The sequence below is a fragment of the Lycorma delicatula genome, chromosome 1 (genome assembly GCF_047948215.1).
Source record: "Lycorma delicatula isolate Av1 chromosome 1, ASM4794821v1, whole genome shotgun sequence".
NCBI classification, from domain to species: Eukaryota; Metazoa; Arthropoda; class Insecta; order Hemiptera; family Fulgoridae; genus Lycorma; species Lycorma delicatula.
In genome coordinates this window covers 190,751,080-190,764,843 of record NC_134455.1, presented here as the reverse complement: position 1 = coordinate 190,764,843, position 13,764 = coordinate 190,751,080, and the positions used below count along the sequence as shown (strand labels likewise).

At 30.2% G+C, this 13,764-nt stretch overlaps 1 protein-coding gene across 2 annotated transcripts in view; it reads right to left on the bottom strand.

Annotated features, from left to right (window-relative positions):
• PRL-1 (protein-tyrosine phosphatase 4A family member PRL-1) overlaps positions 1 to 5,488 on the bottom strand; it is a 94,648-nt gene extending 89,160 nt beyond the window's left edge. The window contains exon 1 of one of the 2 annotated variants that reach the window (XM_075368961.1): positions 5,330 to 5,488. The gene's annotated coding sequence lies outside the window, so the exon portion shown is untranslated. Of the gene's footprint in view, positions 1 to 5,224 lie in introns of both variants that reach the window. The other variant, XM_075368968.1, reaches the window with a different exon arrangement.
• Between the last annotated feature and the right edge of the window lie 8,276 nt (positions 5,489 to 13,764).

The following is a 13,764-nucleotide window of genomic DNA, read 5'->3' as shown; positions in this document are numbered from 1 at the left end:
ACTTCATCCTTCATCTGATTATCATCATTGAAGATAAAAAAAAAACAACGACAATAATGATAATTTATTTTTGGATAGCACCCTCTCACCCTTACAGCCATCCGCCGTTGTGAGAAGATTCCTAATCTACAAACAGGAAGTGGGGGGATCAGTTATTACGAGTAAAACAAATCAATCATACAAAAATCTTAAAAATGAAAAGTTGAATCAAACAATACATCGAAAATGTACCCATTAAATGCTTACAAAATAAAATAAAGCCAAATCTATGCAAGCAGAAAAAGAAAGCTTAAAAAGGGATTATTAAAAAAAGTTTTATTAAAAAAAAAATCCAGCAGTCAATATCCAAAAATATCTTTCCTATTTTCCTTTTAAAGGAAATTATGTTTTCATAAAACATATTTTCTCCGTTATCATTAACCGAGTTAAGGCTTCCAATAGATTAGTCATTAGAGATAAGATTCTTTGGTTTGAATATTTAAATAAGTTACGTGTTCTATTATTCATGTACGAAATCCTGATTCCTATACCTTCGATGTCAACATTAATAAGGTCATGCATTGCCTTATAAATGTATGCAACATCTTTTTTTCTTCCTTGATTCCAAGAATTCGATGCCCGGTTTACTACATTCCGCTACGTACAAAAGTTGGTGAGAACTCAGATCTCACAAACGTAAATTCCAAATGAATTTCCTTTATATAGCTTCAATCTTCAGATTAGTGAACTTGCTATAGTAGTTACAAATAACTAAACAATACTCAAATACTGGCCTAACACTCGGATTTGGGTAAAGATGACAGATAGTGTTTATTATTGAAAATAAAGGCTTACCCACAAAAGCAACCCAAGATTCCTTCGCGCACTGGATTTTATGCTGTCTACATGTTGCATAAACAAAACTTTAAAGTTGAAGGCAACGTATAAGTAACAAATTGTTTCATCACGTCATATTTCATGGTATAATACTATTTTATTAGTAGCGTCGTTTTTGTGCAAGTCATAATGACTGTTACATCAGGAGTGCATTGAATTTTATGAATATTATTTACACTTTGTTGAAGGACCAAAAAATCACCCATTTTCATAGAGTTCCCATTTTCATAGAGTTTGACTTCATCAGCGAATTAGGTGAACGTTGATTTTATACCACACCCGATGTCATTTATAAAATAATAAATAGTAGTAGACCCAAAATTGATCTTTGGTACGCCGAAGTCGCAACGTTTCGCTAAAGATTTCACCGGACACTTTCACTTGAAATATCCTATTAGATAAGTATGAATGGATCCATCTCAGCTTAGATCCTCTAACACCATGAACTTATAGCTTATACAACAGGATGCCATGACGAACCGTATCGGAAAATTTCCTAAAATGGAGGTAGATGGTATCAGTGTTTCTTCGATTTTCAACATCCGGCACGATGAAAGATAACATTTCATCTAAGTTTGTAGTCGTAGATCATATTATTATCGGGATTAGATGTTAACAGCAGGAAATAAAGAGAAAATGGTATTATACAGAAAAAATACAGGGATTAACAGGTCAAACACTACGAAGCGTTGGTCCTTTTAGTCGTACTGTGGAAAAAAGCAACAGGTTATTCCCACTGACAAAACCGCAGCGTACTTGCCTGGCCCTAGCCCAGCCGGAAAGTAAACAAATCTAATAACCGACCCGTTTTCGAGGTAGTACACATACTGTTAGTTGTTGAATGGCCTAAGGCGCTGAAAATGTCCGAAATGCGAAGCTTGAAATTAATAAAACCTAGAATAGAGCTATCAAAACTATCTATAGCTTTCCTAGGCGAAGTTATTATATCTATCTGAGTGTTTATATTACTATAAATACTTTCATACCATTTTTTTGAGAACAACTCAAAAAGAGACAGTCTGTGCCTCGGGTCAAAGGCTGAAAAGCGAAAGATATTGTTATTAATACATATTATTATTAATAACAATATATCTGCTAATGATGTATTATACATATATTATATACGAGTATAAAGTAATATAAAATTTAATATTATATAATATAATATTTATAGATTATTAATTAATAAATAATTGTTATGTATTACTGATAGAAATAATTATCATTATTGCTGTTTAATAATAATAATAATAATAATAATAATAATAATAATAATAATAATAATAATAATAATAATAATAATTAACCTGCTTTGTTATGTAACTCAAATATTATATTTTAATTATCTTGACATTTTAGTACAAAATTATCATCAGTGTGTATATTTCTTTGCTTTTCTTGTGATTTTAACCGTGGTGAGAATATTTTTACCGTTTCTAATATTAATTAATGTTATTTTTCAACCAAAGATTGATTGTTTTAGTACATAACAAACAATATTTTGTCAATATATCAAAATCTACCATTTTCCCTGCAGAAAATTAGTTTTTTAATAGTTTTAGTTATCATAATCAGCTTTTTTTTAATAGTGTTACTGCAATAATGGAAGATACCAATTATAAAAATATAACTAATATAGCTGAAATCATCGCATAAAAATCTTTTATTTCTACAAAAATGCCTAATAATAAATCCAAAATATGTATGTAATACATAGACTGTGTACTTAAAGTATTGTATACATTAAAATAAATATCCATATAAACTATTTGTAAATACATTCATTAAAAATAAACATTACTATAAGTAAAAGTAAAAACTTTTAAGTAAACAAATTACGTATAACCGCACAGACTACATTAAGGCTGCTAAATGTTACTGTATTAAAATTTGGCGTTTAAATTAAAGCGTTTTTAAAAATAATAATCATCAGATAAATAGTAAACTAATCACCAATATTAAAGTTTCAGTTAATAGCCAATGTTACTGATATAAAATCGATAAAACTTAATAAAACTAAAAGTTCTTCGTCATATAAATTTGTTTATATAACAGTGGTTTATAAATGTTTATATAAATATAATATAACAGTGGTCGTCATATGTTTAAAATTATGTCGACTTAACGTTCTGTCATTATGAATGTTTCCCCGTTATATGTAATATCCCAACCATGTAATCGAACCAACGGGACATGTTCGATAAAATTATTATATATTATTTTTTTGTCACTGAAAAATACGAAAGAAAAGTTGAAAATTCAGTATGACCGGAAGTTTTATTAATTTTCTGAAGGCTAAATTTTGTACGCATTTAAGTAATTAAATACTGTAATCTATGTCATGATGTAGTACAGAACATAAAACTACTAATTTCACCGCCATATTTCATAATTTCGTATCTACAGGCTTACGTTTATTTACGTAAAGTAGGTTAAGACGTAAATATTGCTGGTTTTCTCTCTTGTATTAGATTACGAAGGCTACATTCAAAAATCTAGACTAACTACTTTGATCTTCAGTTAAGAGATCTATAAATTATCTTACAACAATGCTAACATGGCTTACTGGTTTTCAGTTCATGTACTCATTACATAGCACAAAATTGAAAAAAAAAAACCATTAGAAACAAATTTGATTGATTCTTAATCTAAACAAGTATTTTCTGTCTTGTAAAATGTTTTCAATAAATTTCCAGTGATTAGACTACTACATATTCTCTTTAGGTTGAGATGCACGATGTGGAAAAAGCTCAAATAAAATAATTTCGGGTTTTATTCTGACGATCATAAATTAAAATGAAATGTACTTTTTTTAAAGATTATCGTAATCGTATAAATCATTATTTTTCCCCCGTTTTTGAACTGTATTTTAAAAGTTTCAGTTTCTCATAGTTTCATGAAAAAATGTTGCTAAAATTATAACTTACTTTCTACTTCTTAGAGAAACTAATCTTTTTAATTTAAGAAAGAATTAAAATTTCTATTTCCTAAGCAAAAGAAACTGCGTAATGAAACGGGAGAAAGTGCGATTGAATGTATGATATTACTTTTGCGAAGAGTTAAATAAGTTTCACTAATTTATATTTAAAAAAATAATGAGACTACATACAACTAATATATTATTGTAAATTGCGTTAATCCTCTTTTTTATGTCGACAAACATTCTTTGTTTTAACTTTCTTTAACAGTTATAGGTTATGTTACGATGGCAAATTAAAACTTTTTGTGCTAGTGTTCTGCGTAACTAAGCAATTAATCTTTTACTGCTATTATTCAAAATAGATTCGTAATATAAATAATCAGATACATTCTATGATATCTTACATAAACTAATAATTAAATAATTACACGTAAAATTTTAAAAATTATCATTAAAAAAATTTAATGGACTTGTAATTAATTCGCAAACCGAAGGCAAATTATTAGAAAATATAATAGAAATTTTTATTTACATTATCGTATTATTAGGTATACAAAACCTATACTTTTAATCTAAAACTTTTTACATTAATACTACTTGCACAGGTGTTTTATACATGTAAAATTTGAGAGTGATTTTATTTCTATTCGTTAGCCAGATTAATCTTTTTAAAATGATAAAGATTTCTTCACAGGATATTTTCAGTAACATTTACTCTCTTTTAAAACTGGAACACAAATTGTTACTAGAACTAGTTTTCTTTGTCTACCGATTTTGAAGGGTCAGCAAGAAAAGTTGATTTACATTATTACGATAACAAAATACAGGTTGAAAATTGTTCATTGCTTCATAATAATAACAATTCTAAATACGTTGTTAAATATAAATGATTAATAATTTGGCGAATACGTCAAGAAAAATCCTTTTTGAATGGTTTAAGATGAAATGAAGTCCCTTTTAAAAGAAACTTTTTACAATTTTTATGGTGTTTTAAAATAACATAAAATAGTTCTTAATATCTATCTCTCTTTACAGTTGAAAATAATTAATCACTTAATATTGCCCTTAATTTACTGCATTATATTTATAACAGCAGGATTACGATCCGAATTATATTTACTATTTTTAACTATAATTTGTTCTTATTTAATTACACGGTATCCTAATCTTATTGAATGATTGGATATTTTGAGTAAAGCGTACTTTGAGATAATTTTTAAAATATGTCGATGTAATTTAATTTAATTACTTTATCAATAATTGTCACTTTATAATTAAAGAGACAATTACTTAACTTTGATCTGACTCATCTCGTTTGAAATAAATAAAAAATTGTTTTCAAGAAAAAAATTATTAAAAATAATCATCAAGTTCAGTCACGTTATGGAGATGAGTTAGAAATTATTTTCTTTATTAAGATAGACTTACCGAATTTCTGTCGATGACAGTCATTAGTATTCTAAACAAACAAGTCACATGCACGTTAGCATACAAAATATTTATTAACTTTATTTAATTTTTACTAATCGTTACCTCTAACGTGTCAGTTTTTCCTTATCAACGACACTAAGAGAAATAAAAAATCACTACAAAAAAAATATATTTATATAAAACACTAACGGGCAGAACTAAAAGGTTTCGAGAACCGAGCGATACTGAAAGATGCTAGTGGCGGCACGACGCCAATCCGAACGAAGATCACTCCAATGACAATAAATACAAACAAACTTACATAATAACGACGTTTGCACTACCGGGCGTATTGCTGGCCGGTTGCCAGCAGCAAGGTCACCCTGCGGACAGCCAGTCAATGAACGCGCTCGCGACATCACAACTCAAAAACGTTTACGCTGATCATGAATTCATTCGGACTGGTTTTTCGATTACGTTGTGGTTGTTATAGTTTCTTGTACTGGGTCTGAGAAGGAGAGATTCTTACTAAGGCCTGACAGGTAGTGAGGATTGTAAATTTTACGACGAGGTAAAATTATTCTATTCGATAAAAAAATATATATATTAGTGATTTCATTTCCTACTGTTTAAAATGTAACTTAATACGGAAGTTATTTTTACACCGATTTTGTATAGATCGGATGGCTGTAAGAATTCAAATTCTAGTAAAATAGCTCATTTGGTGAGCATGCAAATCATACATTCAAAACAATTTAATTACGATGACAGAAAAAAATTTATTGACCTTTTTCTAAGGACGGTAGATATAGTTTTTAATAAACTAATGTTCTGAGATGAATTCTAACAAAGAGGTATTCAATGAATGATTGTAATAAATTTTTCAGTGTTAAAATATAAGAGTTTTGTTTAAATGTTCATAAGCTTGAAGATGACTATGAGAATAAGTCGAATAGAATGACAGAGTGAATAACATTTACATACTTGTAGAAATTATTGAAATCTAGAGGTAAGAAAACGGACAAAATTAAAAAAACATAATAAAAAATCACTGTATTTACAAAAGATTGATATAATTACACTGATAAACACAATTTTTGTTTTTTAACATGCGATTCATGAAACCAATCTATTTTTTATTGTTGAAATGAAATGTGAAGTCAGAATTTTTCCGAAACCCTACATTTTTGAAGAATTTCAAAATTTTAATTTTGAAAATTATTGATATTATATGATGCATGATTACACATCATATAATATGATGCATATTCTATCATTTATTGTATAATATCCATCATCTATTATTATATAATATGATGCATTTAATGTGGTGCAACATATGTTTTGCATTATGTTTTTTATTTTATGTGATTACTTTATGTGCTCAGTGTGTGTTTTTACTCTATTGATCAGTTAACCATGAAACAATGACCAAAGTCATAACACAAACATCGTGTAACAGAGATCATACTTCTCTATTGAAGCGTATATGAACAAAATTCAAAACAACACAAAGCTTAGTGTTAGCCTACTACTCTCAATAATATAACTTCTTTAGTCAGGGTGATAACTGTATTAAGTGAGTGAACAGTAAAGTTTTACAGTGCCTCGTAAATGTGTAAATGATACAGACAGTTTTGTCAAGTGTTTGATGAGTTTACTATAAATCACATATGAAAAACATTACACTTTCAATTAAAAAAGCTTATAAATTGAACTTTTACGTAAAATCGGTGATTATGAGCTCTTCTTATGATGTGTAGTAACTGTCCATTCAATTTAAAAGGATGGTTTAGATGTCTCTTTGGTTTGACGTGAACCAAAATATTACAAATCTGATTGTTACAATTGTTTAAATAGTGCGGAATCTGGAATTTCTAAGAAGTCTAAACACAGTGTACTCTACCCTGTGCCCTGCTGCCTGTAATCAGATCTGTACCTCACAGTCAATTTATTCCAATTCCCAACGTTCCTGAAAACTTGTTTCGTGAAAACAGTGATAACTAAGCAGACGTTATAGAAAAAGACAATCATGATTCAAACTTTAAATTACATTCCAGTAAGCCACATCTTGTGTTACTAGGTGAGCTAAATGACTTTGTAAGAGATTTAAACTAATCAAAAAACAAGCTGAATTTTTAGGCTCAAGATTCCAGGATTGGAATTTACTTTAAAAAAATACAAACATTTTGGGTTATTGAACTGACAGAAAGATTTTTCACAATATTTTGTTGAAAAAAATTATTTAGTTTACTGTACAAATATCGATGAGCTTATGTCAAAGTTAGAGTAAGTTCATGAAACTGAGGACTGGTATCTTTTCATTGATTACTCCAAGTATAGGTTAAAAGTAGTTTTGCTTCATAATAGTAATATTTATATACTTTTACCAATTTATTATGGAATTAATGTGAAATAAACATATGATGTTACCAAAACTGTTATTGAAAAAGTAACGTATAAAAACATAGATGGAACATGTGCTTTTAAGATTTAAAAGCAATAATTCTTTTGTTAGTCATGCAGTTAGGGTATACAAAATACTGTTGTTTTATTTGTGAATGGGACAGCCGAGCTAGGAATAAGTAATTATGTAGTGAAACAGTAGAAGAAACATGAGATATAACTCATGTTGATATAACCCAGTGAAAAAAATTATTCATGATCCTCTAGTTAAACCAGAAAAAAATATTTTTACTGCTTTTCATATCAATCCCTCTATGAATAATGAGACCTTCCCGAAGGTGTGGGGACTTGAGTGCTCAGTGATACAGAATAGCTGGACCAAAGGTGCAACCATATCGGGGAGGTATCTGTTGAGAGCCAGACTAAGGAATGATTCCTGAAAGAGGGCAGCAGGTCTTTCAGTAGTTGTTAAGGGCGTAGGTCAGGAGGACATAAACAATCATATCAACATCACTCAATCCTCTGAGTACTGAGCAGCTGAAAGCAATGGAAAACTACAGCTGCTTATTTTCCAAGAAAATGCAACTCTCTGCATTTTCCTGTGACAAAGATGGAGGCATCTTCCTTTGTTATATATTCCAGAGGTAAACTAGTCCCCTGTTTGGATCTCTGGATGGGGACTACTAAGGAAGGGGTCGCCAGAAAATTAAAAAATAACATTCTATGAGTCGAAGTGTGGAATGTTAGAAGTCTAAAAAAAAATTAGTAGGTTAGAAAATTTAAAGAGGCAAATGAATAGGTTAAATGTAGATGTAGTAGGAAATAGCAAGGTTCAGTGGGAAGAGGAAAACGACTTTTGGTCAGATGATTTTAGAAACCTACCGGGTTGGTCTAGTGGTGAACGTGTCTTCCCAAATCAGCTGATTTGGAAGTCGAGAGTTCCAGCATTCAAAACCTAGTTAAGTCAGTTATTTTTACATGGATCTGATAAATCATGATACCGGTGTTCTTTGTGGTGGTTGTATCAACCACCACAGGAGAATCAGGATGATAGTAGTGGTGGTTGGGTTTCAATTAACCACACATCTCAAAAATGATCAAACTGAGACTGTACAAGACTGGACTTCATTTACACTCATACATATCATCCTCTGAAGTATTATCTGAAAGGTAATTACCGGAGGCTAAACAGGAAAAAGAAAGAAGGTGATTTTAGAATAATTAATTCAGCTTCAAATAATGGGGAGGCAGGAGTAGGTTTTGTAATGAACGATAGGGAAGTGAGTAGAGTATTTCAAAATGCACAGCATTTGTAATAAGGATAAATTCAAAACCTAAGCAAACAGCGATTGTTAAAGTCTATATGTCTACAAGTGCCCATGATAATGAAGAGGTAGAATGTGTATACAAAGAAATTGATTAAGCAAATAAACACATAAAAGGGGTTGAAAATTTAATAATTTTATTGGAGATTAGAATGCAAGCACTGGGAAAGGCAAGGAAAGAAATATTGTGGGTGAATATGGGCTGGGCAAAAGGAACGAAAGAAGGGATTGACTTATAGAGTTTTGTTCAAAGTATGATTTAGTAATTGCCAACACCCAGTTTAAAAATCATAATAGAAGAATATACACATGGAAAAAGCCTGGTGATACTGCAAGGGTCAGATAGCTTATATCATGGATAAGCAAAGATTTAGAAATCAACTTGTCGACTGCAAAGCTTATCCTGGAGCAGACATTGATAGCAACCATAATTTAGTGATAATGAAATGTAAATTGGGGTTTAAAAATCTGAAGAAAAGGTGTCAGATGAATCGGTGGAATTTAGAGAAGCTTGAGGAAGAGGAGGTAAAGAAGATTTTTGAAGAGGACCACTAGAGGTCTGAGTAAAAGAGATAAGGTAGAAAATGTTGAAGAAGAATGGGAGAATATTCAAAAGGAAATTCTTAAATCAGCAGATGTGAACTTTGGCAGAACAGAGAGAACTGGTAGAAAACCTTGGACATCAGAGGATATATTGCAGCTGATGGATGAATGTAGGAAATATAAGAATGCTAGTGATGAAGAAAGTAAAAGAAACTATCGACAATTAAGAAATACTATAAACAGGAAGTTCAAACTAGCAAAAGAAGAGTGGATTAAAGAAAACTGTTCAGAAGTAGAAAGATAAATAAATGATCATTGGTAAAATAGAAAGAGCATACAGGAAAGTTAAAAAAAAATTTGTGGTACATAAATTAAAATCTAATAATGTGTTAAAAAAAGATGGTACACTGACTTATAAAAACGAAAGAGAAGGTCGATAGGTGGGTAGAATGTATTGAAAAGTTATACGAAGGAAATGAATTAGAAACTGGTGTTATAGAGGAAGAAGAGGAAATTGAAGAGGATGAAAAGGGAGAAGCAATACTGAGATTTGAATTTAAGAAAGCATTAAAAGATTTGAATTCATAATATGGCAGAAAAGCATACATGCTTTTACCTGCAGAATTACTGTGCAGTACAGGTGAGAAAGCGATAGATATATTATACAAACTGGTGTGTAATATTTACGAAAAAGGGGAAATTCTGTCAGACTTCGAAAAGAGTGCTATTGTCATGATACCAAAGAAAGCAGGATCAGAAAAATGTGAAAAATACAGAATAGTTAGCTTAACTACTCATGCATAAAAAATTAAATCTAGTTATTCTTAACTAGAATTCTGTACAGAAGGATTAAGAGGAGAGTAGAAGTGAACAAGAGTTAGTAGAAGACCATTTATGTTTCAGAAAAAGTATAGGGACAAGGAAAGCAATTTTAGCATTCAGATTAATAGTAGAAGGAAGATAAAAAAAAACAAACCAACATACTTAGCATTTATTGACCTAGAAAATGCATTTGATAATGTAGACTGGGATAAAATCTTCAGCATATTAAAAACATTAGGGTTCAATTACAGAGATAGAAGAACAACTGCTAACATTTACAGGAATCAAACAGCAACAGTAATAATTAAAGAACATACGAAAGAAGCCTTAATATAAATGGTTGTCTGACGTTCCCTATCCCCGTTACTTTTTAATCTTTACACAGAACTAGCAGTTAATGATGTTAAAGAACAATTTAGATCCATAGTAACAATAAAAGGTGAGAAGATAAAGATGCTACAATTTGCTGATGATATAGTAATTCTAGCTGAGAGTAAAAAAGATTTAGAAGATATAATGAACGGCATGGATGAAGTCCTATGCAAGAACTACCACATGAAAATAAACAAGAACAAAATGAAAGTAATAAAATGTAGTAGAAATAATACAGATGGACCACTGAATATAAAAATAGGAAGAGAAAATATTAGAGAGGTGTAAGAATTTTGTTATTTGGGAAGTAGAATTACTAAAGATGGATGAAGCAGGAGCAATATAAAATGCCGAATAGCACAGGAAAAACGAGTCTTCAGTCAGAAATATAATTTGTTTAAATTAAAAATTAATTTAAATGTCAGGAAAACATTATAGAAAGTATATATGTTTGGAGCGTAGCTTTATATGGAAGTGAAACTTGGACGATCGGAGTACCTGAGAAGAAAAGATTATAAGTATTTGAAATGTGGTGCTATAGGAGAATGTTAAAAATAAGATGGGTGGATAAAGTGACAAATGAAGAGGTGTTGCAGCAAAGTGATGAAGAAAGAAGCATTTGGAAAAATATAGCTAAAAGAAGAGATAGACTTATATGCCATATCTTAAGGTATTGTGGAAGTCGCTTTAATATTGGAGGGACAGGTACATGGGAAAAATTGTGCAGGCAGGCAATGTTTGGAATATCCAAAACAAATTATTTGGGATGTAGGATGTAGGGGGTATACTGGAATGAAATGACTGGCACTAGATAGGGAATCTTAGAGGGCTGCATGAAACCAGTCAAATGACTGAAGAAAAAAAAGTTCAAACCAAACTGGGATTAATAAAAAGATTTTTAAAGCTATGAAGAAGTATAGTCAAGGATTCTTGTACATAAGGCAGAAATTCCCAAAAAGTTAGTGAAGCAAAGATTAAAGAAGGGATGTTGTTGGCCTACAAATAATGGAGCTGGTCAGAGATGAAATGCTTAACTCTGTGTTGATCGATGTAAAACTCACTGCTTGGACAGCATTTAAAGACACTTTGAATATTTTCTGGGTGTCCATAAACACAAAATTACCATGATATAGTAGATAAAATGATAAATTTATATAGAGCTATAGGGTGTAATGTGTCACTAAAAGTCCATATTCTGTATTCACATCTGGATTTCTTCCTGCCAAACTTTCAGAGATTAATTGATGAACATGGTGAATGTCTTCACCAAGATATTTTAGTGTTGAAAAACTTTTACAAATCCAAATGGAATGTTTATATGCTAATTGATTACTGTTGAAGTTTAATTCAAGATGTACCTAAGGCTACTTAAAAAAGGAGAGTCATCTGACAAGAAGTTTTCATGTATATGAATGACATCCCATAACATTAGTTAACTTTTATGGACCTTTAATATGTCATTTCTATTAAACAGAAGGTAATAAATTCTATTTACAGATCTGGAATCTACGCAAAAACCAATGCAGTGAAAGGTATCATACTTAGAGAAACATTAAAAAAGTTTTATTTTGTATATCAGTGTTATTAGCATAATTATTTTGGTAAGCAGCAGCATTATTTTCATAGATGAAGTAAAGCATATGTTTATGTATTTTAAGGAATTAATAGTAACCCAAAATTTATGATAAACTTAATTTGAAGTAACTAAGAGAATACTGAAAAAATTAGGTACTTAAAATGACAAAACTTTTAAAAATATGCACAGGAAAAATGCAGAATTGAAGTGTGATACAAATACTTCAATTCTGCATTTTTCATTGCTTCAAATATTACTTAATGTTTAACAGAAAAAAGTAATAAAAAAGAAAGAAAGAGGATTAATCCAATAAAAGCTTCAATTTATCTCAATTTTTTATCTTTCAGGTTGGCTCTGATCTTACAAGTTCATGTTTGGATAACCTTGGAATTCTGATTCTTAAGATTATATTTGATTCAATGCAGAAGATACGTGGATACCACCACTTTCTCATTTCCTATAGTAAGTCTCCCATGGGATATTTGTTTTTCTTGAATACGGCTACTTCATGCTTGGATGTGGCTTGTGTCTGCTGCTACAAGTCGCCTACAATCGTTCCGTAATAGCATCTAATAGGAACACAAACTATTATTAAAAAGGAGTTAAGGAAGCTTCAAATGAAAATTTCAAAAAATGCTTTAAGTAGACACTAATATACATTTTAGAGAGATTATTTTTTGTTCCTGCATTTTTTAAATTTATCCAATGAGAGAGGTTGTTTTAAACCTACTATTCGCTCGATTAGAACCGCTGGTCAAAATTTCAGAAAATGAAATTTTCACAAATTTTACCTTTCAACCGAAGTTTTTTTGTAACTGGTTCGTAGAAAGAAACCAATAGAAAAATTTCACCGGACATATTAAAATAATTTACGACATCCAGTGAAATTTCTCAGATGACTATCTTTATTCAAGATAGATCTGGATGGATAAACATATGCATAATCATACCCATGGAGAAACCAAAAAAAAAATTATCCTTTATTTTCATTTTCACGTAATTAATGGATTTTGAATGCGTAAAAATTATGATTTCCTTCATTGTTCAGTAGATTACGCAGTCTTGACTCATGGAAACAAGAGATCTTAAATAATTTGTTATTCAAAAGCACTTCGCATCGAACATCTTATACTATTTCTTTTCCTACAAGAAAAAGAATTTAGGATGAAAAAAGAAAAAAAAATATATATGTATATGAAAAAATCGCTTTTCATTTAAAATTACAAATAGCTTTTAATTTTTCTTCCATTCGGTTAACTGCATCTAAATAATCGAGATTATTTATTAATGTAGCATACGGCTCTTATTCATTTAGTCAGACAGACTTAATCACAATCGTAACTGATATTGCAATCGGATTGGATGCTGTTTATCTATTTTTCTACTTCAAGTTTATTCCCTGTTTCAGGCAAATTAACCTATCGCGAATATAACATACATAACATTTTCATTCAACAAGTAGTGAAAACAAACATGCTGGAATCATGGAGCGCTTACTTCAAGTAAATGCTGAA